Source organism: Pagrus major, chromosome 18 (genome assembly GCF_040436345.1).
Source record: "Pagrus major chromosome 18, Pma_NU_1.0".
Lineage (NCBI taxonomy): Eukaryota > Metazoa > Chordata > Actinopteri > Spariformes > Sparidae > Pagrus > Pagrus major.
Window position 1 is genome coordinate 33,280,321 of NC_133232.1, and position 27,661 is coordinate 33,307,981.

At 39.9% G+C, this 27,661-nt stretch overlaps 1 protein-coding gene across 2 annotated transcripts in view; it reads right to left on the reverse strand.

Moving 5' to 3' along the window:
• Positions 1–27,451, reverse strand: part of hs3st1 (heparan sulfate (glucosamine) 3-O-sulfotransferase 1) — a 66,378-nt gene extending 38,927 nt beyond the window's left edge. For both annotated transcript variants that reach the window (XR_012180434.1, XM_073487141.1), the window contains exon 1: positions 27,402–27,451. The gene's annotated coding sequence lies outside the window, so the exon portion shown is untranslated. The remainder of the gene's footprint in view (positions 1–27,401) is intronic.
• Between the last annotated feature and the right edge of the window lie 210 nt (positions 27,452–27,661).

Genomic DNA, 27,661 nt, shown 5'->3' on the forward strand with positions numbered 1-27,661 from the left:
GGGGAGAAAAGGAGAGAGTAATAAAGCTGCTCCAGATAAATTAGGGAGATTTTGGCCTGTGCATTGCAAAGTATTGATGAGGTGGTAGTGATGAAGAGGTCCAATCAGTCTTTTGATCATTTACAACTTCCTGTACACGGAGAAGATCAGTTAAAGCCTTTCTGGCTGTCTGATGGTTGGAGTTGATTGCTCAGTGGATAAAGGGCCTTTTTCAGAGAAGACATTTTGAAATGTCACAGTAGAAAAAATACAACTAAGAGTTATCAAGTTAATGATGTCTGAATTCCATTTACACTGATCAGCCACGACATTCAAAGGAATTGAAGTTAATAACATTGATCATTTCGTTACCATGCTGGGAAACCTTTTGTCCTTGGCATTCATTTGGGTGCCACTTAATGAGCACCACCCACTCAAACACTGCTAAAGACCCAGTAACACACCCAAACGACAATGCAGTGGATGCCCCAGCAGGACAATGTGCTCTGACACAACACAAAAACTGCTCAGGAACGGCCTGAAGAACATTTCAAAGAGCTCAAAACTTCGACCTGGCTTCCAGATTCTCAAGGTCCCCATCTGATCAAGCATCTGCGAGCTGAATACATCTTTAAAACTCAGGCTTCATGTTTCCCTGTGACCATATTCAGTCGGTCGCATACTCCCACAAGTAACCTGTAAGCTTGTGCCAGGCGAACAATTTTTATTGGACCGAATGCCTAAATGCCAAACTATTGAACAAAATTAATTTGGAAAGGTTTAGCATTTCTGGAAATTTGGCTTTGCTTTTTTGATCAAACTTATTTGGATGATGGACAGTTGAAGTGTAGTGTAGGGAGAGATGACCGACAAAATGATGGCATATTTTTGATTTCATCCCAATGCTGATAGGGAATCTGATAATCTTAATGAGAGAGGAGTTAGTTACCTCACTGAGAAGTGGGTGGTGTGCAGCTGAAAATGACCGTTGTTTTGCTCTGTAGGAACGTTTTTGATGAACAATAGTCAGCTGGATTTCTGACTATCAGCTGGTCACTACACTGCCCACAGTCCAGAGTGACTTCCACTTCCATTCTCTTACTCTACAGTCATACATCCATGATTTTCTAAAATGTTATGTTTATTTGCAAAGCTCTTGTGGCAGCCGAAAGACTGGATCTCACATTTGCTACCCTGCCATTTCAATCTGCTAGTTTTTTAGTTATGTCTCATGAACTGCTCCAATGCATAAAAAAACATAATGCAACAAATAACTACAACAAATTATTATAATAAATCAGTGAAGGACATGTAACAGAGCAATGGAAGTCGGGGCACACAGAAGTAGATACAAACAAATTAAGACAAATCAAAAAGCTTGTAAATGTAAAATGCACAAAAAAACATCATTCAACTCCCCTTGATAGTCATAAGTCCTTGCAATTAGAGATTCAAATGTACAATTAATCCTTTTTTTGTTGAAAACACTTTTAATCCTTCACATACACAAATAAATAAATGTATTTTTTATTTCAAACATGTAGAAACAAAAGAAAACAAACGGTAAAATCAAAGCTTTCAAAGACAAAGAAAATGAAAACAAACCGTGAACCTATACAACAAACTCTTATTTAATCCTTCCCCTTCTCCACTATAGTTATCTTTTATAATGTATACAAAAATAAAACTCCTAAATTATCTCATAATCTTTTATAAACATATATACAATCCATATATTAAACATATACACATTTCATATGTATACCTGCACATACAGTACAGTACTCTTTCATAAATACATATTTAACTTACTTAGCTTAATCTTATGTTGATATATATTAACTCAGCGATTTTTTTTTATTTTATCTAATGTCAATATATATATTGCTCATTAACTAATAATCTTCAGGTTCAGTAAACATCTTTTCCACTTTGTTGCTCCACGTCTGAGCCTCTCTGTGACTTTGTACCAGCACTCAGTGTTATTTTCCCTGCTGGCTGGAATCCACCAGAGGATGTTATAGGAGTGAACACCTATCCTGTGCATAACTTGGCTTCCTCTCATTTACTGCACATGAAACATTTTTGATAACATTTTTTATCTTTTCTCCTCTCACAAGTCGAACACAGCCTTGTTCCTCTCAAAGGGTACCATTAGGATGAAGTATTTGTGTTGCTACATCCCTGTAACTGCAGTGACTTTGAAAAGTTCCTAAGTTGTTTATGGCATTCTGCTCGAAACTGTATCTCCTCTGAGCCTCTGCAAATGAAAAGAGAAGGTGAATTATTGCACTCAGGCTGAGTTTTATAAATCCACGGACTGCCAGAGTGTGATGGCTTTCTCTTTTGTTTTCAGATCTATTTGAGTGATTACATTATATTTCACGCGGCGTCCTTTGATGCAGGGTCAAGGAACGGCACAGAGGAGCCCGTCTTTCCTCTCCAACTAAAGTGGGCTCAGTGTATCCAGCTTTTCATCGCGGATGCATCTTTACTAATGGAAACACCTCTGACACATTATTGTATCTCATATCACCGTGGTGGCAGACTGTAAACCATTAAGTAAGGGTCACAGTGTTATTTATACTCTGAGCACTAAGAACAAAAGCAGGGGTGGGAAAGAGGGTTTTCAAGGTGTCCTTAATGGCCCAAACTCGTGTTCACTCGACGGTAACTTTAGATAGGTACGTTTTGCTGCTAATTGAATTAGTTTTACTCGCACCCACGGCTAAAAAACAAGTCAATCTCTATACAGTTAGTGCTGCAGGGGGGAGAACAGAGAAAAAGATATCTCTCTGCAACCCTTTAAAAGCCAATATCTGGCATCCCACTGATAAGTTCATGTCAGAAGTCACTCAACATATTTCCTCTGTAAAAAGCAGTAAAGTAAATGTGAACACAGTGCATTTAGGGAACTAGGAATGTCTTTCTGTAACTTTCAGTCATAATTTGTTATTCATCGTCGGTAAGATAGCTCTGAATGGGCGTCAGACAATGGGAAGTAATTTCTCAGAGAGAAAGAGCAGTAATGACCGAGGCTTCGATCGGCAGCGGTGGAGTGTCAATGTTTTTCCTCACTAACGGCTTCCTATAGTGTTGTTTCAGCAGTCCCTGTCCTGTCTTATCTACCTCACAAGCTATTGACCAGACGGGAGGTCAAATAGTATTTTCCAATAACTCTCAGTGTTGGTTTTAGATTCTCTGGAGTAAGTGATGGGTTCTTTTTGCCAGTTTAAAGCATGTAAGAAAACTGAGAGTACATAAATTCATTTTTCTGATATACTACAGATTTTTTTCCAAATGTTCTCAACACCTATGAATCATCATTTTTATTTCCTAATAAAAGCATACCCTGTAATCTTTTGTTGACACACAGTGAAGAAAAGACGCTTTCCTTCCTCATTTTCTGACACCTTTCTACTAAAGCCCGACCGACTCACAATTTTTGGAGGCAATGCCCATACGAATATTTGTAAGTAAAAAATGTAATATATCTGCAGATATACACACATTTTTTGTGACGATCCCTCAAATGTGGTTGTAAAACACTTGACAAAAATATGTAACAGAGGCTAAATGTTAAAAATGACCCCAAGTATCATATTTTGCATTATAATCTCTACAAAAAAGTATTCATATTAGCGCATATCGGACAACATGTGCACCGATGCCGATTATCTGTGAAAGGCCAATATTGGCTCATAATATTGGACTCTACTTTCTACTATCTGCGGCTCTACTGCTGCAAGTCTGGATGATTGCACCTCTGCTCAGGTTGACATTGGGTACAACTTAAGTCAAAATTATGTCACTAATATTCTTTATCAAATATGCGAAGGTGTATTTTGCTCATTTGCTTTCATGTGTGCAGAGTAAACAAGACAATCAGCTGTCAATCAAGCACAGTCTCAACATGACCGTGCAGCACTGAGAAGATCATTCAGTTGTAATGAGTGAAAACACCTGTGTGGGTGGACCAAAGGTATGTAGGGCCTTTGAGTGTGTAACAATGTGTATGAAAAACACACTTTTGTTAATTATGTGAAAAATTATTTTGGCTTTTTCTGGTTGGATTTGAAGTGACTTCCAATTTAAAGGGATATGAAAGGTGAAAAAAAAAAAAGTTAATATACTGCAGCTCTGCTATAGTAAACACCATGAGTCCTTAATAGAGGCGATTAATTGACAAGTCGATTGACAGAAAAATAAGTCACTTATTTAAGAAATGATGCCACACTAGCTTGTTCCAGCTATTTTCTCTGTTAATATTAGTGCTGCACAATCACTCAAAATATAACTGAAATCTCAAAATAGCCATGTGCGAAGAAGCAGCCATTATTTGAAAAAAGTAAAGAAAAAATGTGTGACAAACAGCCTTATAATGAAGTACTGCAGTGCTGCAGAGACTCCCAGCCCACACTGTTTGTTCTCCAGATGTAACAAAACATGCTTGTTTGGTACAGACCCCAATGACTCATCATCACGATTTTAATAAAATAAAATAAAAAATTGTGACGCATAAATCTTCATTGAATCATGTCACAATCAAAATATCTGTCAAAATAATCGAAATATGATATCATTTTTAAAGTTTTTGGTTTTTTTGGCAGTTGATCTGACGAAATAAGCAGTTTGACGTCACTTTCAGCTGGCTCATTTTTCACCATTTTATACACTAACTCCTCAGTTTATGAAATAAATCATTTGAGTCTTTGATAATGAAAACAATTCATAGTTGCAGCACTAATCCTGAGTAAAATGTTAACAATGCTGCCTTTAGCTCCATGAAGCGGGAGGGTCCATATGGACTTGGGAACTGGAGGGCGGCTGGTTTGACTGCAGTCTGTACGAAGGCGGTAACTGGAGAGGTGCCAGTTCACCTCTGACGGCACCACCGCTCTGACATCTCTCAACAGTTGCATGAGTTTCTGTGTGTGCGCTCAGACTTGTGTTTATGTGTGTGTAAAATTACTAATCAGACGGAAAACAGAAATTTCCCCGAGGGGACAAATAAAGTAATTATTCATATTATTATAATTATGATGTTTTACAAGCCAGACTGTGTCTGATCCAGTGTCAGACAGTTAATCTATTATCCATACCGAATGGACGTCTATAGAGCTTTCACTATGAGAAGATGAGTCGATATTGCCTAATACTCAAAACTGCCGACTCATGTTTTAGTTGTCTGGTTGTCCTATCAGACGAGAAATTACTCAGAATTTCACCTGAGGCTGAGAACGGATGTGTTGGCACGTAAATCTATCTGATGACGGATATTTCATTACAAATCAGCTCAACCTGTTCTCACATTATCGGCTGCAGTGGAGGTGCAACACAAACAGCGACACTTTTTGGAGATGATTCCTGTAAATGATGATAATTTAACTCGTCTGTAAGGAGGAACGGAAGCTTTGAGAAGTGAGATCCTGTTATGCACTAATCCAACCCCCGGGGCAGAGGAAGGAATTGAGGCACCTTTGCCAAAAACTCAGCTCAACCAGATCATCTTAGGAAAGACGTATCGTATTTCTACTCTTCCCCCCCGAGGGAGAGTTGTAATACATTTTCATTTTTCAGTATTTAAGCTTTTAAAATGCTTTCAACCAATATTGACCTTGGATTAAATGTACGTGCGTTTGATGTTTTTAATGGTGTGCGGCATGTGACACAGGCCACTTACAAAGGTACTGAAACATGCAAAATATGTTCAAGGACTGCTTCAAGGACTCGGTCTCTTGGAGTGTTCCTTTGTAAATGTGCAGTTTGGGGTAAAAGTACTTCCTCTTCTCCAAAAGTGTGCTCTTGTGAACAAAAGTGTTGTTCAGGGAGGTTTCTGCTTTATTTTGCTTTCAACATATTTACAAATCTACATGGAATATCAGTAAATACTGCGTGGTCTCTCTTTTTAATGACCGATTTGACGTCTCGTCGTAAGTCCAGTCGCCAGAATAAATGTTACCAAGTACGTTTCTGCAAAACCTCAGATTAGTTGAAACTGAATTTTTCTTTATGATGCAACTTTGCATTTATTTAAGTTGAATCTTGTATTTCTCTCCTGTCACAAGGCTGTGCTAATGTTTTGGTGAGGCACAAAAACCACTTAGGGTTAGGAAGAAATCATGGTTTGGCTTCAAATACGTGTTTTGGTCATCACAATCCTGGATGTAGATGGTCTGACTTCCCATTTAAAATAGCCAGTTTTGGTCGCCACAAAAACATCTGGAAATGTCTGCTGGTTTTCTCATTAAACACCTGGTTTTGTCGCTACAAAAATGGCTGGATCTCTGTCTCAGAAACAGCTGGAAACGTCTGCAGACATCATTAAAAATGTCAAGTTATATGACTCGAACAGCGGTCGGCCCTTTGCAAGCCTTGTTGGCTGGTACGTGTGAAACCATTGGATATTTTGTGTTGGTACAGTAACCACAGCTTTTCAATGTTTGTGGCGACAAAACAAAACAGATATTTTTGAGGGGTGACCAAAACGGGTATTTGAAGCCGAAACATGCTCTTTTCCAAACTCTAAACAAGTGGTTTTTGTGCCCAAACCTAACCAGAGCGGATCATAGCGCTGCAGAATATTGGTTGGTGATATTATTTACTGTTTATCATCTGAAATGTGCAGATGGAGTGTGAACCTCTTCAGCCTTTTCATGTCACATTAAAAATGATGTTTAACGTGCACAAGAAATATCAGTCGAGGCAGCTGTGGAATGTACCGGTCTGTTTGTTTAGTATATGTTGGCGTGTCTGTGTCTGGGCCTGTGTGTTTTGAGTGTGTGTGTGTGTGTGTGTGTCAGAAGTGCTTTTCAGGCTGGCGGGAGTGAACGGCTGGGACCTTTCAACACAGCCCTTATCAGGGACACACACGCTCACAACAGGTCCAACGAGACTCTGAAAGCTGTGGGTTCTCCAGTTGCCATCCTTCTGCTCTCGTCACATTCTGTTCCTTAACGCTGCCTCACAGTTTTTCAAACAGCAGTAAAGTTTGAGCCACAAACTAAACACCAGAAGATCAGCTTTAAAGATTTACAAGGAGAGTTGTCCCAAATCAACCTCTAAATAATTGACTAAACAATGATTCACGCACTTCAGGTTCTTGGCGATTAGATTATCAGGATGGATGGGACTTAAATAACTTCAGGCGCTGAACTCTTGAACTCAATTGAATTATTCTCATGTCAGCCAATTTATTATTACCTAGTGCCTCAGTAGGCGAGATTTTAACAACAGCTTCGCTCTCCAAAAATATCTATATTTTTCATCCTCTGCATTTCATTACTTAAGAAGAAATAAGCGTATCCTCTAAAACAGCACTAAAATAAACTCCTTCATCTCATTTGCCGTCCCTTTTTTCTCTTCGTTCCATTTTCAGCACACAGTGAGCCGCTTCAGAAAAAGTTCACTTGATGGTCAAAATGTACACAATCTAATATCTCAAACTCATATTCACACAAGTGTGACTGTTCCAGCCGGTAATTGGAATGAGCTATTTTCATGTGATTAACCCAAATCACACTTGTTTCAAATTCTATCAGAGAGTTGAGGAGGAATATATTTACAAGAAACCTGCTCATGTAAATAATAACCTTAGGGGAGTATCTATTGTTGGCACTGTAAGTGTTGGCAGAGCGTGGACTGGTTAATGCACAGCTGTGGCCAATTAAAAATGTAACAGTGTTTTGCTTCTCTTTATTTTTGCTTGCATGATCACGGAGGACGACACATTCCCTGGGCGGAAAAAGGCGAATAAACACTTGTGCAGCGTGCAATTAGATTAGCTATTTCTGAAAATTGTGCACAACGACCTCCGAGACTCCCAAGAAATGTCATTAAAGTAAACATTGTTTAAAATGTTTAAGTGACAAAGCCCTCTGGCTTGAGCAAAGGAGGAAGTAGTTTGATGTTATTATAGAACAGGGTAGGTTTTGGGTATCGGGTTGTCTGTCTGTCCGTCTGCCTGTCCCATTCTTGTGAATGTGATATCTGCATTATTTGGCACAAACATCTACTTGGACTCAGGGATGAACTGTTATAGGTCATAGGTCACTCACAAAACAGATATTTGCCAATAACTCAACAACTCAACAACTCAGATGAAGTTCTGATATTTCATATCCGTAAAATGTCCAAGGTCAAATTCACTGTAACATCGTAATATTCTGCATAAAAATGTCCTGGCCATTATCAAATGCCATAGCTCAGGAACAGCAACTTGATTGGTGCACAGAGGCATATATCCCTTATCACCATTATAGACCGATATCACAAGAGAGCTGACATCTGGAACGGCGCTAGTGTGTGGGCGTGTTTGTGTTGTGTTTTCACTCAGGTGTCGCCCTCGTTCTCCCCCCTCCTCCTTGCCCGTGAGTGGAGGTCCACACCTGATCCTACTCACCACTTAGGCCCGGTGATATAAAGTGCTGCTGGTGCCAGTGTGCTGGGTGGCTGTGGTGTGCAGGAGCCAGAGTGACTGAGCTACAGACCACATTTTGTTTTGGAGACAAATCTTTTGTTGTTGATTTTTTGAGATTTAAGTAAAGGTTGAATTAATGAATGAATTTCTGAACCTTAACCAAGATGATCTGCATAATGACAAAGGTTCCCTAACCTTATAGGAGCTGTAAATGGAGTTGTTATCATAATAATGTATCAAACGACAATGTGACATGTTTTTTTTGTCTTCGTGATGTTCATAAAGAAAATCATAAACCAAATTTACAGCTCTCTTGGACTTCTTGAAGCTTAATTGCAGGTTTCAGCTCATTGTTTAGCAGCTGCTTTCAAGAAAACTCACTGTGCACTACCTGCTCAGCACAAAACAGCAGACGGAGATGTTAGTGACTCGCTGGTGAACAGCTTGGAGCATTTAGCAGCTAGAGAGTCAAATATTTCCCTTTGGGAATTGGTAGAGATCAGAAGATACATTTGTGGAAATGACAGATGGGTGATAAGGATCGTATTTCAGTTTTAAAACCTCCCAGACTGTAATCTAGTCTCTTCCAGCCTTTCTTCGGCACTCCTGAACATACTTGCTGTACTGATTAGCTACAGGGAAGCTGAACACTCAGCACGCCCTGTAGACTGATCCGACCCTCTGACTGCTTTTCACTTGATCTCTATCTGACAGTGCTTTGAGCTGAACGTCCTGGGATCGTGTAATCCGCTCATGTCAGGCAAGAAATACTCGCTGTCAACTTCGAGTCATTTTCTGTTGAGTATTTTTAAAAGTTTTCTTAGATGAACTTAAGACAAGCGTTCTCATGAGATGCAGTCTGGAAAACAATCCCAGTTAGCACCTTTTTAATGGCTTGTGCATTTTGATAGAGCTCTTTTGATAGAAAACACTCACTGCAAAAGTACAAAAAATGTGATGTCAAGGTTCTGGATGAAATCAGCAACAAGGTTCTGTTTGGTAAGAACAAAATCATCAGTGTGGAAACACTCTTCATCTCAGTAACAGACCAGTCTTGTAACTACTGGTAAAAGATTAGGCAGAATTTGTTTTTCTGCACGACCAAATGACCCAATTTAGGTACAGGTAGGTCTTCCTATACCCCTTTTCCACTGGTCAAAAATCCCACTTCAACCCACTTAGATCAGGCTTTTGTGTGTAATGGGAACGTGTAAGCTCTGCATTTACACCTGGGTCAGTTGACTCTGCAGTAGGCCTGGGTTTTTCTCACCTCGGCTCGGCTTTGATCTAAATGCAAGACCGCTTGAAAGCATATTCCTTTGAAAATCAGTACAACTTGTACTGATTACCACCCAGTCCACTGTTCTACGATCAGACATATTTGGAGGTGACGAGTTGTTGCTGGGGAAGGAAAGCAGCTCAGGGGGATCTGCTAATGAGAAGTGAGGCTCGCTCTGGAGGACCAGCAGAAATAACTTGAGCCCCATGCTCAGCTCAATAAAGATTGTATTCTTTCACTGATTCAAGTCACTTGAGATCATCTAGTTGATCAATTCTTTCCTGTTCAGTTGGAATGAGACTGTCAAGTTGTCACGGCAGCACAGCAAAATGTATATCATTGATTTACTCAGGACAATTTAGACTGCTATCTGAGAAACCATTGACCAAGGCCTTCCCTGCAAATTATACCTTTATAAAATAGATAAATGATATACTGGATCATTAAATTGGAGCCTTTAATGACTTATCAATAATGCTTTGTATTCCATCAATTGACTTGGGCTGAGAAAGAAATGATTAGGCTTCAGGTGGATAATCAATACCACATTACATCCATGACATAATTTTAATGAGCTGGGGAACAGCTCTGAAAACTTTTTAATTGTAACTGCAGAATTGTTCTGTTTAATAATGTTCCTCTGAAGACAAAAACACAATTCAGTAAAGTCATTCAACATTTAAAGTTCCTGAACTCGTGAGAGAAATATTCAAAGATTTGTGTTGAACGCCTGTTAAAAGGCCAATTATTTCTTGTAAAACGTAGTTATACCTCGATTCATATCATTTCATGAAATGAGCATGACTCTTCAAAATGCATTTAATGTGTTGGCTAAATTATTACATGGAGGTGCCATGACAGAAAAAAAAAAAAAACTGGCAGCAGCTTGACATGTTAATTATGAGGTAGAAAATTGTCCTCAGTTCATGCAGCCTAGGTTCCAGTTCCAACTCGTTAAAATACATTTTATGCACAAAGTTTTCATGTACAGCTCTTATTTTTTTATGATCAAACTAATTTGAGCCATTTTGTTCAGCTATAGTTTTACTAATTATTTGAAAATCAATCTCCTAATCTGTGCTTTTGTCAGCTACATGTATTGTTGAGGCTCAGCTGCAGTTACCGTCATGGTAAACGGGTAACTCTCCAGCCGTGAAAACAATAATATAAATATAGATATCACTGTCTTTGGTCTGTGGCACAGGCACATGCAGTTTTATTCATAGCATATTGTAGCGGCACATTAACATTTGGTTGCTTACACAGTTGCCTTTGGGCCTGAATGAATCTGTGGACCCTGCTGGACATGAACAGCTGTACATGTGGGACGCTGGGACTTTGGGCCTGAGTGCCATGCACTATATTTTCAGTGGCAATTCTCAGTTAAAATGCAGTTTGGCTTGTTCTGTTCAGAGCTGTGTTTACGCTGCGTGACCTCAGGCAAAAAAATCAGAACAAAACAAAACCTGAAACCAAAACCCCTGCGGCTGTTTACCTGAAAACACAAAGTTATAAAAGATTTAGTGAAAATTAGAAATAAAGACCAAAAGCAGTCCTAATCCACCTGAAGTACACACAGCTCAAAGGCTGATTTCAAGCTCCTGCTAAATTCCCAGAGACTGTGATGAGCAAAACTCCATTGTGTGGTTAACTGACCTTTTTTTCCCCACTTCTTTCAAGCTTCACTCCATTACTGAAAAAGAGTCATTTAGACCAATTCATGACTATCATACCAATATCCAACCTTTTATTAATAAAACCCTTGTATGATGTGTGCCAGTCTGGTATTAGAGTGAATAATAAGACTGAAACGGCTGAAAAAGTAGTCAATTATCAGCAGCAAATCAAATCAAAAACCTTCACTGAATCCTTGTAGAGCCCATTCGGCATATAAGCTTTGTATGTTTCAAACTAAAATTCAGGCCATATCTGGCAAATAGCCTCTTTAATAATTCCCTTACTCTGAGGAGGTGTTAAATAGCTCATACTACATGTTTAACATCACAACAACTGCAGCTTTAAAGCCTCTTTAATACATTATGTTTAATCTCTGAAACATATCACTAATTCTCAGGCACAGATTTCTCTCGCAGCAGCCGTCAGTCATTTGCCACGACTCTTTAAGTCTGCATGAAACAAAATAAGTTAAAGCCCAGTCAGTCTTCATAACTCACCTCAAAACTTCCTAAAGTCACTCAAACTCGTGTACAGTCTGAGGAGAAAAGTAACCTTCAGTTGCATCAGTCAATCAGAAAAAAGATGGAAACTTCTCATCACAAGCAGTGATTGGGGTCGTAACATGTGTCCGGTTTGAAACACCAATTACACAGAATCTGTACACAAACAGCTCAGGGGAGAAATTTAAGGTGAGCAAAGCCAAACTTTCTCCCTCCAACAGATACATTTGAAAACACCCTTCGAATGCCAAACTCTTTCTGCACAGTGAAGGTCAAACACTGAATTAACAATAAGCAAAACACATTTTTACATTTATTTTTTTTTAGTGGAGGGGGACTTTAAATTTGAAGCTGCTTGAAAGGATGTTGTTCGAGGGGGATATGAGAATTTGAGGTTTAGCCGAGGAAGCATTATGGTTTGAAATTTAAAGTAGAATGGTGCTCAGTAGAGCAAATACCTCCGCCAAAGCCCAGCATTCCCCTTTAATTTATCAAGCCTAATCCAACATCAAACTCGATATCCCTGTATCACTGTAAATTTGAAACTTTCCCATAACTGCTTAACCATAATTTAAGTGCACTAGATCTAGGATCTGCATTAAATAGATACCAGCCACTTACATATGCCAGGTTTTTTTCGTGTACATCCACGCATTATTCCATGAGAACTTAATGAAAACGCCCTTTCTTGCATTGTTAAAGAAGGTGAGAAAAAAGTCCTACATCCATTCCTTTGTCCAGATCTGCACCAAAGGTTAATGGGGTCTATTCTGGGCCGAGACCCAACCTCCATCCAAGTTTCGTGGAAATCGTTTAAGTAGTTTTTGTGAAATCCTACTGACAAACCAACCAACCAACCAAAAAAACAAATGGACACGGGATGAAAACACAACCCCCTGGGCTGAGGTAATAAGGTGCAGCACATGTAGATTATTAATAGAGGGAGTGAAAGTTCCCCCCTCCTCTCTGCCTGATGACACTGATGTTTGTTGGTGTCTGTTGTGAAGCTCGGCTTCTCAACCTCTAAGTCTGTACAGCGGCAGCAGATGCAGACACACAGCTGATGCTGCACAGACTCACAGCTGGGTTTCACATTGACGCTGTTGCTTTCCGAATGAATCAGAAACAAACCGGAGAGCAGATCATCTGGCATCAGCTCAGGTGAGTTCAGAACAGAAAGCAAAAACATCCGGATTGAAAGTAATTATGTGAGAATAAGTGTTCTCAATCAGTGATTCACAATCTCTTTGAATTGTGACCCAAGAACTAAACCATTGTTACAGGTTACAGCCTTATTACAGACGTTAGTTTTAAATATTTTGAGTGAACACTTACACCCCTTTAATATTTTAAATATCTCCTGATATGTTGGCCTATATCAATTTCAAAAACTCTTCACATTTGTGGCGTTGACTTATAAAATAATGTGTTAACTAAAATATTACATGGCTGAGACATCTTGCAACTTGACATGGCAATAATAAGGTAGAAAACCGCCTTCAAGTTTAAAGTCTGGGTTTAATTTCTAACTCAAATACATTTTAAACATGGAGTCTTAATTCTCAGCTCCTGGTTTTTCTAACTCCTTCCAGACATTTCACTTTTCCTGAGTTTTTTAGCTGCTGTTACTGTTTAAGCTGTTGTGGTCTGCTTTAACTTGACATCATAAAACCAGTTCACAAATGTGAATGAGTGAATGCAACCTGAACTTCGTTCATTATCACATTGGACCCAAACCGAGATGCCTACAGGCGCAAGTGGCTAGACCTTCAACGAATCGTGGCAGCAAAACATCTGACATAGCACAGAGCTTGGCCCGATGTCTCGTCAAAAAATATCCAGACTTTGTCACCACAACGTGGCTGGAAATTCTCCCGAGGTCACCTTCAAAATATCCAGTGTTTTCATGTTTACGAACGTTACAATGCAGTGGTCAATGTCTATAAAATACGTAGCCCATGACACGTTCAAATGTGAATGATGGTGTGTAGAAACATTAACTGCCCACATTTTATCCTGGCAACTGGGCAGGTGAAGTATGGAAACAGAAGTAAGAGGATATGAAGTGCTGTAGTCTCTACGATTTGCCTGAATGTAGATTGTGGACGCCTTCAAGACTGATCAGGATCTAAAAATGTCAGACAGTAAAGATTCTGCTGCGGCTTTTCTACACTCACCGTCCCTCACTCTGATCTATAGGCCTGACATGTAAAACAGGTCACTCTTTAGCTGTGAAAACAATATAGATATCACTGTCTGTGTCACATGCAGTCTTATTCAAAGCATATTGTAGTGGTGCATTAACATTTGGTTGCTTACACAGTTGCCTTTGGGTCTGAATAAATCTGTGGACCCTGCTGGCTGTGAACAGCTGTACATGTGGGACGCTGGGACTTTGGGCCTGAGTGCCATGCACTATATTTTCAGTGGCAATTCTCAGTTAAAATGCAGTTTGGCTTGTTCTGTTCAGAGCTGTGTTTACGCTGCGTGACCTCAGGCAAAAAAATCAGAACAAAACAAAACCTGAAACCAAAACCCCTGCGGCTGTTTACCTGAAAGTTATAAAAGATTTAGTGAAAATTAGAAATAAAGACCAAAAGCAGTCCTAATCCACCTGAAGTACACACAGCTCAAAGGCTGATTTCAAGCTCCTGCTAAATTCCCAGAGACTGTGATGAGCAACAGTCCATCACAAGGTTAAAAGGCCTTTTCACTCCTGCGTGACCTGAACAATCCAGCCTGAATGTTTTTATGAGAGAAAACAACTCATGATTGCTTCAGTGTGTCTCCTTCAGAGCTCCTCCACAGAATGAAAAGACCAGAGGATGGATATTTTTCATCTTGTATCGTGGGATTATTGTATATGTAGTGTGACCATTCTGCAGGGATTACAAGCATGGGGAATTGGTTTTAGCTCTGGGAAGAGAATTAGTGACAAATTCAATGTCAAATATGGAAGTGAAAGAAGTTTCAAATGATTTATGAATACATGCTGCTGTGGAAATGCAGATTGAAATTGTATTTACATCCATTACACAGTTAATAACTATAAATACATCTTACCCTGAGGAGGGGATAAATAGTTTGTACTACACGTTTCACGACAAAAACAACTGAAGCTTTAAAGCCACTTTTAATACGTTACGTTTGATGTTTTGCCCCTAAAACATGTCACTAATTCTCAAATGCCAATTTCTCTCACCGCTGCTGTCGGTCATTTGCCAGAACGCATTAACAGTTCTGACTTCTTTCACGAGACATCAAGCAAGATCTGCTGCGTGGAACAGACACGGGGTCATGTTGTGTATCGCTGCAGACAGTGAAGACTTCATTCTGAGTTAGACTTTCACTCCTCATGTTCACAGACATCTTTTATCAAGAGGTTACTGGGAATGAAGGTCAAACTGAGATCGTAGCACTTCACAGTAAACAAAACTGAGCTGGATAACAATAGTTTTTTCTTCAGCCTCAAGAAACAAAACAAGTTAAATCCCCTGTCAGTATCTTTATAGTTCACCTTATATACAACTGCCAAAAGTCGCTCAAATTCTGGTCTACACTCTGAGGAGATAGGTAATCTTCAGCCCCATCAACCAATCAGCAAAACAGAGAAACCTCTTATCACAAGCAGCGGTGCTGGAGGGTTATAAAATGTGTCTGGTCTGAAGCGCCAACTGCACAGAATCTGTCTGCAAACAGCTTAGTGAATCGATACAGCACCAGCAGTAGAGCAGGCGGAGTGGGTCCGATTGCTTTTTTTTTGCATTTCTCCACTGTAGCGCTGTTATCTATTGAATCAGTATTCCACTTAACCCGGTATGATGGGGCAAAAGAAAATTTCTCTCATAATTGCTGTGACACGAGTACAACCTGTTCACCAGATATGCTGTGGTAATTATCTCTTTCATTTCTCCATGTTTAAGGCCGTTGTGGTCGATGAGAAGGAAAAAAGCAGGGTTAATGGCAGGACTGGCCCAAAAGGCTCAAAGCTTCCACCTTTGCCATTGCAATCAACATTTACACTATTCTTGGAGGAAGGAAGGAGAAGTTGTGACAGCTGCACTGAAAAAGTGAGAAAATGTGAAACGGAGCTTTTCTATCGCGTTAAGTATTCTCACGATCAATGCACTTGAGTTGCAGCAGGATACTGGATTCCAGATATACTATAGTATGAAAAGCTATTGTACTGTATACATTTGTTTATCTACAGTATTGGCTTCTACCGTATTGCTGCTATTTTATTAAAAATGTACACTACCAGTCAAAAGTTGGACACACCTTCTCATTCAATGTTTTTTTCTTTATTTTTATTATTTTCTACATTGTAGATCAATACTGAAGACATCCAAACTATGAAGGAACACATATGGAATTATGCAGTAAACAAAAAGGTGTGAAAGAAACCAGAATATGATTTATATATTTTATATTCTTTAAAGTAGCCACCTTTTGCTTTGATGACAGCTTTGCACACACCAGATTCATGAGGTAGTCACCTGGAATGGTTTTCAATTAACAGGTGTGCCTTGTCAAGAGTTAATGTGTGTCTTAATGTGTTCGAGACCATCAGTTGTGTTGTGCAGAGCTAGGGTTGGTACACAGTTCAATACAGTGAATTTGGACTCATGATAGCAGAGTATATATGTACATAACTACCACAAGTTTGATAGCATGTACTGTGCTCGCCCCAACCTGAATTTCAAATTAGCCAAATACAGACTTTCCTGTCTGGCTGCTACTCATAAACACTTTCTCAGTTCACTAGAAAATTGGCTATATCAAGACACATATCAAAAACAGCCTCATAAGACAACACATAACCCCCACAAAACCCCTGCAAATTTGCTATCAGTCAGTATTTTTGTTGGTTTTTTTTGTAACCCCACTTTCACACCAAATGTGAGATGTCAGAGGTGTGTACGGGCTATTGAAACATCCATTCCTTCATTCCTCACCGACTCCGACCTCTATTCAGCCTTTACTGCTGACTAATGTCTGAAATACCATCAAAACTATTGATCTGTTCTGGACAGATTTCAAGCGAAAGCGTACTGTACAAAAACAGATTGATGACTGATCTCACCACAGCCCCATATAGTGAAAGTAGAAGGTCATCGTAGTGACACTGGGACATTGGATTATTGAATGAATATGTATATAATCAACAATGTTTTCACTGTACACAAGTCTGACATTATCCAGCTTCCCACAACTTTCTCTCCCTTCTCTTGTTTTCGTTCTACCTTTTTATCCACGTTTTCAGTGCCAGATGATTGTCACAAATGCTTGACAGGAAAACCCGAATAGTTGAGGTGTTTGACACATTCACTGCATCACCAAATAGGATATGGCAGCATAGTGTCACTACTACTGTAGTTAACCAAAAGATGCTTCTCTTGCCTTCCAGAACTGCAGGCATCACCCTACCAACATGCACCCGGGGCGGCTGTTGTGTAAGCTAAACTCTTGGCCTCCCTGTGTAGATGGATACAAGTAAAAATGATTCTGTCTGTCAGGGATTAGCAGAATATCACAGACAAAAGTTGTGAAAGACGGTTTGGATCTAAATGAGAGTGCTGCTGGCATAAATCCTCAACAGATTCCTCCTGCCAAAATAGTTTCCAAAAATCTAACTTGGCTGTTTTCCTTCACAGCCCTGAGAGACGCGTCTTACAAAGATTTCTCAATGATTCCTGGATAGCCTTGAATCGTCTTCTTTTGACCCCATCAGGCAGGTCAAACGTGTGGACAGAGTCCCCGATGACGCAGACACACTAAGTGCTTTTAATTATTTAAGACAGAGCGAGAGATACGCGCCAACGCCATAGCTTGAACAAGGTGGATCTGAGTCCTTTTGTGGACATGATGCACATAAAAGATGCTCCCCTCCTCATGTTACAGCCTGATGGTCTCACACAAATCCAATCTGACAGGGATCTCCAGGGTTTTGAACGGAGGAGTAGCTGTGGTTTATCGCCTCAGGTTTACCGAGGCCAGATCATCTCCGCATCAACGTGCACTCTTTATGTCTGAGACAGTATGTGCTTTCCAGACACTGAACAGCACAAAAATATATCTATGAAGGCTATCATAATATCTAGATAGCAGGTTGTTTAGAAAATGGCATCACAGTTAGATGTTGATAAAAAATAATAAGGCCGATACACAATTAACAAATTATTCTCACGCTTGTATTCCCCCCAAAAAGTACATGACACTGACACTGTCATTGATTTCGATTGTAGCCAAGAAGCCGTTGTTTCCAAGCTAAATGTGTCGTGTTAAATTCCCCTGAGACTCATGTAAAAATCATGCACAAGACATCTCCGATTTTACATGCGATGTAATGATGCAGCTATTAAAAATGTAGAACGGTGAGGGCTCGCGATTCATATCTGAGGCTTCAAAAACATAAATTAAACAAGTAACATGATTACATGTTGTGATCCCACTGAGTATCCTCGTCAGGCAGACAATAGATCAAAATGGCATCTTTTATTTGAATTTTTCATTCTTTATTTGTGTGATATATTTAAGCTTTAATAAAGTAATGGAAGAAACATGATGTCAAACTGTTCTACTGAAAGTTCTCCTCCAGGCATGTTTCAAGGCATACTAAAATAATCCGCTCCATTGAACACGTCGTATACTGAGATCAGTGGGTGCGACTTGTTTTAAACAGTGGGGAGACAAAAATGTAGGTAGTGTTTGATGACATCCTCTCATGAGGAAACGCCGTGCACCACCTGAGTTTTAGGCTGTTTTGAGTAGTTATCGCTGTAATAGCCTGCAGGTGTGGGGAAGGTTCCAGTGTTTCTGCTGATAAAGTTTTACACCGCAAGCAAAATAAAATCGCAGAGGAAAACCAGTTTTTAACACTCCGGACTGCTATAAGGGATGCAGGAGGATGCTTTGGGAACGCCGCATAAACAAGGGACCCAAACCCAGCAGTTACTGTTGTAACCAAGATTTAAGGTGAGCACGGAGAAACTTTCTCCATTCCCCAGATGAATTTGAGACAGCCTCCCAGTGTTTGAAGCTGCTGAAAAGGATGATTATGAGTTAATGTGGGAACTTGAGGTTTAGCTGAGGAAGCATTACAGTTTGAAATTTGCACCACATGTATTTAATTTATACAGCCAGATGACACTGATGCAGCATATTTGTTGGTGTCTGTTGTGGAGCGCAGCCTCTCACCCTCTGAGTCTGAACAGCAGCAACAGATGCAGACACGCAGCTGCAAGCCTGTCACAGCTGGGTTTCATGTCAACACTGAGGCTCTCTGAATGTAGAGAAAGGAAAAGTATGAAATACTTGACATGAAGCAAGGAGAAATAGGTGAAAAAAAAAGCTCAATTTTTTTTTTCTTTCTAATCCCTTTAAATTATCTTGCAAAATATCCCAGGATGGCAGCTGCTGTCCTTAGTTTTATTCTCATGAGAATACGCTTCTTTTTTCATAAAGTAAAAGTTGAATTCAGCCTATATGCATTTAAAAAATGTTTGTTTTTTTAAGTTTTGTTGTTGTATGACTTAACTGTTTCCTTTATAGTTTTTACCCTGTGCATTGCCTGGCTTTGTAATGAACAAACTGTGACAGAAAAGTTCTAAAAGTAGACTAAAAATAGAGACACGTAGACGGCCGATAAGGCACGTCTTGTATAATAAAAGGTTTTCACATTAATCAGCTGTAAAACAGCGTTCTCATCAGCTGCCAGCACACTTGTAGTGATTGTTTTGTTCACAATGATTTGTTGAACTTACTCCGCCTCATAAAAATGTTTCTCAATGATGTTTAACTCAGAGTCAGGATGCTGTTAAAGCAATTCAGGTATGACATGAGAAATGGATTTTAAAAAGGAACAAATCAGCACAACAAAGTGGGTAGAGAGTCAATTAACATGATAAATGGCTAAACACAGATGAGCTTTAAACAAAAGCCTAAACATTAAGTGTGCCATTTCTGTTTCATACATCAAGAAGCGAGCTATAATGAGCATCCAGGTACAAAGCCACCATCTTGAGCCTGCGGTGAACAAACCAGAGTGTGATTAATTGAGTTTGTCACTCCGCCTCGTTCCCCTCGTGCTCCAAAGAGTTGCTCTGAAGTGATGACAGTCTATCCATTAAAACCAGTTTTCTAAATGGCAATAATTTCCTCAAAGAAGCATCTGCTTTGGTGTCACATAATGGCAGCAATAATGAGATTCTCCTTCATGAGAAACTTCTGTTGCTGGGGAGATGCAGACAGAACAGCCTTTTAATCGTTTAAGCCGAGTGTTAACGCCTGTGATGTGACTCCTACAGCACTTTGTGTCTCAAAGCTTTTAAGATCTTTCATTCCCGATGTGTAGCTTTATTATTAATGTCTCACTTTGGAGTGAAGCTCATTCTGCATATTCATGTTAAAACCTTGGATTTACACTTTTCTCTCGAGTGCCTTGATACTTTCTTCCCGAACACTTCACAAATACAGTGATGCCGCAAACTGAGCTGTATTGAGTCTTTAAATGGTTCATTCAGCTTCACTTGCATTAAAAAATTTTATACAGGACCTAAAACTTTTTCCCTAACTTCTTTGCTGTGCCGAACACTGATCAAACCAACATTATTAGATCATCATTTTAAATTCTAGTAATGATCCAAAAGTTTCCAAAAATTTACAATATGTTCACTTATTGGGGGAATACACAGTACGCCAATCTGCCACAACATTAAAAGGACGAACAGATGAAGTGATTAACACTGATGATCTTGTTATAATGCAATGTCCTGCAGGGTAACCGCGGGTCCTGGCATTCATGTGGATGCCATTTGCAGCTCGTCCTCATCAGGAAAATGACCATATAGGTCGACAATGAACCCATATTGGTGTTTGTTGTTAGGCAGTGACCTCTAGCGGCCAGAGTAATTATTACGGCAGCAAAGGAGGAAGTGAGGAGAAGTAGCATAAAGTGTGAAAAGTCTGCATAGGGAGGGAGGAGGTCAGGGTGGACGGTCAGGATAAACTTGTTCAGACTTCACCTCGACCCTGCATAGCATTTTCTTGTGCAAACTTAACCAACTGCAACTTCCATGTTGTTTTGGGAATGGTGATATATGTCGTTATGGGAGCCACTGGCATCGACCCATTCAGTCGTGTAGGTATAAGGATGTGTTGGCCATTTGAAACTCACCAAACACCCAAAACAAGTAAACCTTTGGTCTCGAAGGATCCGCCACCCACACCCTGGTCCCAGACACCACAGGACAGTCCCAGAGGATTTTTGTCTATGCTTTGATGGGTCAGAGCCAAGTCTGATCCACGATGGAGCCTTCTTGAATCCAACTTTTTCCTGGACGACCAACAGACACTCGATCAGATTGGAATCTGGAGAACTTGGAGGCCAAGTTAACGCCTTGAGCTCTTCGTCATGTTCTTCAGACCATTCTTGAGCAGTTTCTGCAGTGTGTCACGGCACGTTATCCTACTTGAGGGGGGCACTGCCATTGGGGAGTGCCATTTCCATGAGTGGTTGTACTTGGTCTGCAGTGTGTTTTATATTTTTACAACCACACAATCCACACAGTTTGATCCAGCCTCAGCATAGCCTCCTGAACTGTCCCACACACATGTGGAAGAGTAAACCAGGCAGGATTTAAGATGTGCATTGCTGTACTGCAACTCTGAGTGGCACAGGTGACTTTTCATGGGAGAGAGGCATGTTGGCTGAGGATATTAGCCATCATTTAATCAGCCTGCCGGAGCATCTGCTCTCTGGTTTTTAAATAGATCATGTAATGAGGGGAAGAGTACTCCTCTCTTCATGCCATCCATTCACAGCAGGCTACAAAACAAGCCACACTGTATGTATGGATTGCAGGTGCACACTGAATTCAGGCGGGATTCTGGAATGAAGGTCGTGATCTGTGCAGTGGCCAAGTCTGGGCAAGGAAATGATGGTTTACCAGATGGCAGCTTGAATAAATGAGACACTGAATGAACTTATGCAAAGACTAGATTGTGGGAAGACGTTCAATCCTCCTTTGGTAACTTTGTCCATAGTGTCGAGGCAGTGAGGGAGTCCTGATGTCCTGCATGACTGCGACTTCTTGGCAGAGCATAAACCTTTTCTCCAGACAAATAATGTCCACTGGAGCAGGTGCTGGAAGTCAGTCATGATGGAGGTTTGCCTCCAGGGTTTCTCACAGCTGTTGGTACAGACAGTGTTCAGTCTGCAGAAGACAGTAGATTGATAAATACTGTCAAAAATCTCAGAGCACAAGAGGGATCTGTCCTCCTTTTGTTTGCCTTCCTCCAAAATAATTTCTGTTTTAACTGTAGTTATTAAAACTAAACCGCTAATTTTCTAAATTAGGGTTTTAAGGATACCATTGTGTTGAAGTAATCTTACAGCATGATAAACATAATGATCCATATAGTCAAAGAAATTTAAACATACAGGCTTAAACAGGTATGGGCTCATTACCACTTACTTTGGTGTTTATTTCAACATGTTGTTAATAATGCTTTCTAGACAAATGATCCTCCTGTTTTCATCAGAATCAGCACCTGTCAGTACTTTCTTTCTCTTTCCCTCCACAGGTTGATCGCTGGTTATACGCTGCTCTGTGCACACCTTTTTTTAAAAAATGAGAAAACACTCGATTTACAGGTAAAAAAGCAGCCAGGAAGCATGAAAAACTTCTGCACAGCTGCACCTGTGGATGTGGAGATAACATGCAGCCTCAGTCTCACAACTAGAGCTGTGTCCCTATTTTCCATAAAGTCTATTGTGTAGTTGGTTTGAGACTATATAAGGTAAGTCTGTTTTGTTATTGTACTGGTTATGTTCGGCAGCTTCTCTAATCTTTTAGCTGAGGTGAAGGAACGTAGTCACATCAGAATACATGGGTAGAAAACCATATATGTCTTTATCATTCAAATTTTTCGTACTTTAACCAAACAAAACACAATGCATCCACAGCCACTCGAACAAAAGCTGTTTAATACCCGTCCCACACTGCTGGCAACACAACCACTCTCAGTTTGACAGTTTTGTTGTTGTTAGAATAACTTGAGGGGACTCTGCTGCATCATGAGCAGCTCATTTTGATTTTTCTCTCTACATCTTTCTTTCTAGGTCATTTACTTCAAAACTATGGCAATCAGCAGAAAGCGCAGCAACTTTTAGGTGTCTTGGGACATAAAGTACAAATGAAAAACAACTTAAACTAATAAGATTTAATTTGCTGTTGTCAAAATTAAATACTGTGTCACACATTAAAACTGATTCTCATACCTCGATACGATTGGTTTCATCCTGTTGTACAATGAAACGAAAAATTGGGACAATTGGGAAAAGTGTGTTGGGACAGTAGATGACATTGTCTTTTTCTGTGTGGAGATGAGGAACAGAACACTCTTTGGACAGAGATGAAGGGGTGGAACAAATGCTGGGAGTGCACTGAGCTCAAATTTTCCATCCTTGTGGCGATAATTAACTTTGACTGCAGGAACGAACTGTACGACAGAGAAACCTCTGACTCTGTGATGGTGAAATGGATGCTCATGGAGATTTTCACACCGATGTGCTGTATGTGCATTTTTGTAGAAAAGAACATAAAAATCATTACTCAACCTTTTAGTTTGAGTTATTTATATCCTCTAAAAGTCTTTAGGTACAAAAGCCTGAAACAGTGACAATATATTTATAAAATTGGAATATCTTTCATTTCAAAAAGGGGCAGTTCATCCCAAAATCAAAATTCTATTTTTTTCCTCACACCTGTAGTGCTATTTATCCAAATTGATTTTTCTAGTGTGAGTGTCTGAGTGTTGGAAGTACTAGCTTTAGAGATGTCTGCCTTTTCTCGAGTATAATTGAAATAGACTGCACTGGTGGTGCTCAAAGTGCCAAAAAGAACACATTTGAAAAACTCAACAGCATTGTCTCTTTCCAGAAATCCTGACCCTGTAACTCAAGATAATCTGCAGACCTTGGTGTGAGCAGCTTCATCTTGGACCTATTGTCTTTCTCCTGAGCAACACCCATCAATTAATCATCGCAAAGAGACAAGCCTACATCTACTAGTGGATGAGGGGCGAGCTAAGTAAGCAAGCTAGTGTAACACCTCAGCCGAGGAGGGCGCCATTTATGTTTGCATCCCGCACTGTCTAAATCACTAAGCTCTGTGTAGAATGATCCACATTACTCAACACAGTGAAGCTCCAAACTTTAACTGTATGATCAAGGAGAAAAACACATTTTTGACTGGAGAGGGACTGTGTTACTTTTTCTAAATAATGGGGGCAGCTAAGTTCGTAACAAAGAGTGCTGGAACAGAAAGGTTCACTCTGTTACAAGCCTGAGGGACTACATGATGTCAACCTAAGAGGCCTCAAACTTTGTGCTGAGTGTGATTTATTAGGTCCTTCACAAGAGTGTCCCGTCTGAGAATATCCATAGATCAGGCGTCAAGGATAGAGCACATTGTGAGAACAGATATATCTCTAGTGAGACCATTATATCCAATATTTCATCATGAGGGCCTTGGACCTGTGCCTGTACACAAGAATCATGATCTTATGACCTGAAACTCTCAGGACATTTAGATTATCAACAGCACCAGCCCTCTGAAAACAAAAAAAAAAGAAAAACTCTACATATTCACATCGTCTAAAGTAATTTACCTTCAGTGTGTGTACTGCCAGTTTTCTTTTTTTTCTTATGTTTTTTGTGTGATGCCAGAGCCTAAATGGTTCTGTTTGATGTAATCATGTGGTTCAGATTCACTTACGCCACATTTGGAATAATAACATAATGTACCTTCCTGCACAAAGCTGAGACTCCCAGGTGTGTGAGTGCGTTTGTGGTCGGCAGTGCCTGTGCAAGTGTGCTTGTGTTCATGCATGTGTGCATATGCACCTGCTGAAATCTCTAAAATGAGAGGTGTGGGAGGGAGAGGGAATCTATCAAAACCATTTAACCGTACATAATAGTCTCTGCTGACTGCTGGCTGGATCTCCCATCAAGATCATCTTAACATGGTTGTTACTATGCCTCATTTGCTTTTTCGACGATATTAACACACTGCCTGGAAACATTTTCAGACATATTGTAGATCACATTTGCTTCTGCCTTCTGTCTGATTCTCTTAACCTCTACTTCAAAGGTCAGCTCTGAGCTGCGAGGGATATTTCATTTGTACACATTACTGTCACTGGTAGTACGCTCTTAAAGTAATGTCTGCTACATTTTTCTGCATATTTATGCATTCCTCCTAATTTATGATGCTTTTCATTGATAAGTTAGCAATTTATCATGGCCATTCTGGCCTTTACGAGATGTCTCATGCCATTTCACAAAATATTTGAAAAGTTAAAATGTAATTATGACAAACCATACAGTGATAAACAATGCTTTCACATGGCATATGTAATATACTGTTTTATATAATAAGACTAATAATGCAATGCAAGAATCATGACCATTGTTGTTTATCATAAAGCAGTGTAATACTGTAAATGTCATGAACAGCTCTGTGTCCTAGAGGCGAAAAAAAAAGCATTCCTGTTACATTGCACCTTTTCTTATTAAGGTTAACCCAGATAATTTGAAAATAAATGACCTTTTGAGTAGCTGTTGTCAAGATTTTGGATGAATTATAAGTTACATTTTGGAAAAATGCAGTAACTACATGCACGTGCATTCAGACACTACCAAGTGATGTAATAACCCTCTATCTGTTTACGCCTGAGATTCCTGGGGAGGTTACTGGGGAAACTAATAATGGGTGATACTTCCTGTGCTTGGCAGTACTACTGTAAATACCATGTAAAAGCCGTCTCATGCATCATGAGGGATACAACCGTTGCATCCTTCGAGGCCCACCGTATCCCAAGATTCATTGTGCGTTGGTGACGGTTGGATTTGTTTTTCCAAAAAAACAACTGTTGCACACAGAGCAAAATGGCAGCTGAATACACGTTTAAATGGAAGTATGGCTTTTCAAGTCACTTGAATAATTAACGATGCAATTACTTAAAAAAACACACAAAAAAAAACACAAGGGACCCTGATACTGCCAGGGCTGCTAGGTGACAGGAGCGGCACTTCATGACGCAAGGGTAAGGTCAAGGGGGAGTTGGTGACGTATATGGGAAATTCCTGTACACAAGATCATCTCATTTAACAAGGATGCAGCCGCCGAATTGAGACACCACAAGTAAAACAACAAACAGAAAATTAAAGGTTAGCATTTGCCCATTTACCTCAGAGAGCTAGTATAATTGCTAGCTTGCTTAGCACCAAAATGACTGAAGAAAAGTCTAACATATTCAACATCAATCAACAAAACAGCTGCCAGAAATAGCTACCCATAAATAATGATTTAATGAGGACAAGGGTGGATAAAAAAAAGGCCTGTTAACGTTTGACACAAAATGGCGGATGTAACAATGTCAGTTGCAGTCCAGCTGTTACAGAATTGTGCTAGTTGCTATAGCAACACAATGTTCAACCTCAACCAACTGTTGATCTGTTTATCTGTGTACATAAATACACAGATAAATGACATGTATATATAAAAGTACGCAGAGCAAAAGGTCCAGTTACTCTTGGTCCTATAAGTACCTCTGAGACACGCACAGAAAAATAGATTTATGGAGAAATGTTTGTAAATCAGATTAGTGCCTGAAATTCCATTTAAAGCCGGGGAATAAATAATCTGTAACAAACTGGGATTAGTGGAGCAATAAAATAAGGACGTTTGCTCGTTTTTTTGTTGAAAAACCTGTTTGAGTGAGTTTAATTCTGGAGGTTTGTGATGGACACAGGGGGAACTCAACTGCTCGCATTCTTCCAGTCTATTACTCCTGCAGTTCATGCCTCTGTTAACTTCTCTCCTGACTGATTCAAGCCAACAATCCTTTCAACCATCAAATCCCAAATCACAGGTTAGTTTACTTCACTCAAACAACCCCCACTCCCAGAGTCCATCTGTCTCACTCGCTGACATCAGAGCATGTGCACTGTAGGGGTCAATGCTAAATTGATATTCTGAAGCACAAACAAGAGTTCAGGATGGAGTTTTAGAGGTTTAAGGTATTATAGTGATTATTGTTAACAAGGATTTTTCTATTTGGAGGTCACCATTGCTTCACCCATGTAGCACAAGAGCACCCTACACTGTTTTTAGGTTTCTCCTCCCCCTTGAACTTAAACTTAAAGCTGGGGTTTGTAATTCTGTTATTCAATCTGGGTAAATTGAAGAACATATATACATACTTATATCTATACAGCTGTATGTAAAAGCCTTCCCTTCTGAGAGCTGTTTTCCCACTTTCTCAGCCCTTTTATCTTTGGGAAACCTAGATAATATGATAAAAGTTAGCTAAGCAACTAACAACAATCAGAGTAGTTAGTTCGGGGCAATTGACTTCTTCATTGTTTCACCGCGGGAATTCATAGTACTATGCGCGGGGCTATCCACAAAGTAAGCATATTCTGTTCTCAAAATGATGTTGTAATGACCAAATACAATCAAAAGTAATTGTTCAGTCTTACCTGTGAAAGGTAATTTCATCTCCAAGCAGCACACGAATGAGGCATCTCCCCCGATCTCTCAAGTTTGCCACATCCAATATGGCGGCGACGTCGACGTACGATTTAGCGCTCAATGCGGCGTCTACGTATATACGTCACAGGTCTGTAAAAACGTCGTCCAATCAATTTCAGCGGCCGAAGATATTGTATGGACAGTTTACCTGTCAATCAACCTGTCCTTACGTGCCGACTCCGCCCATCACTCATTGCGCGTGACCGGA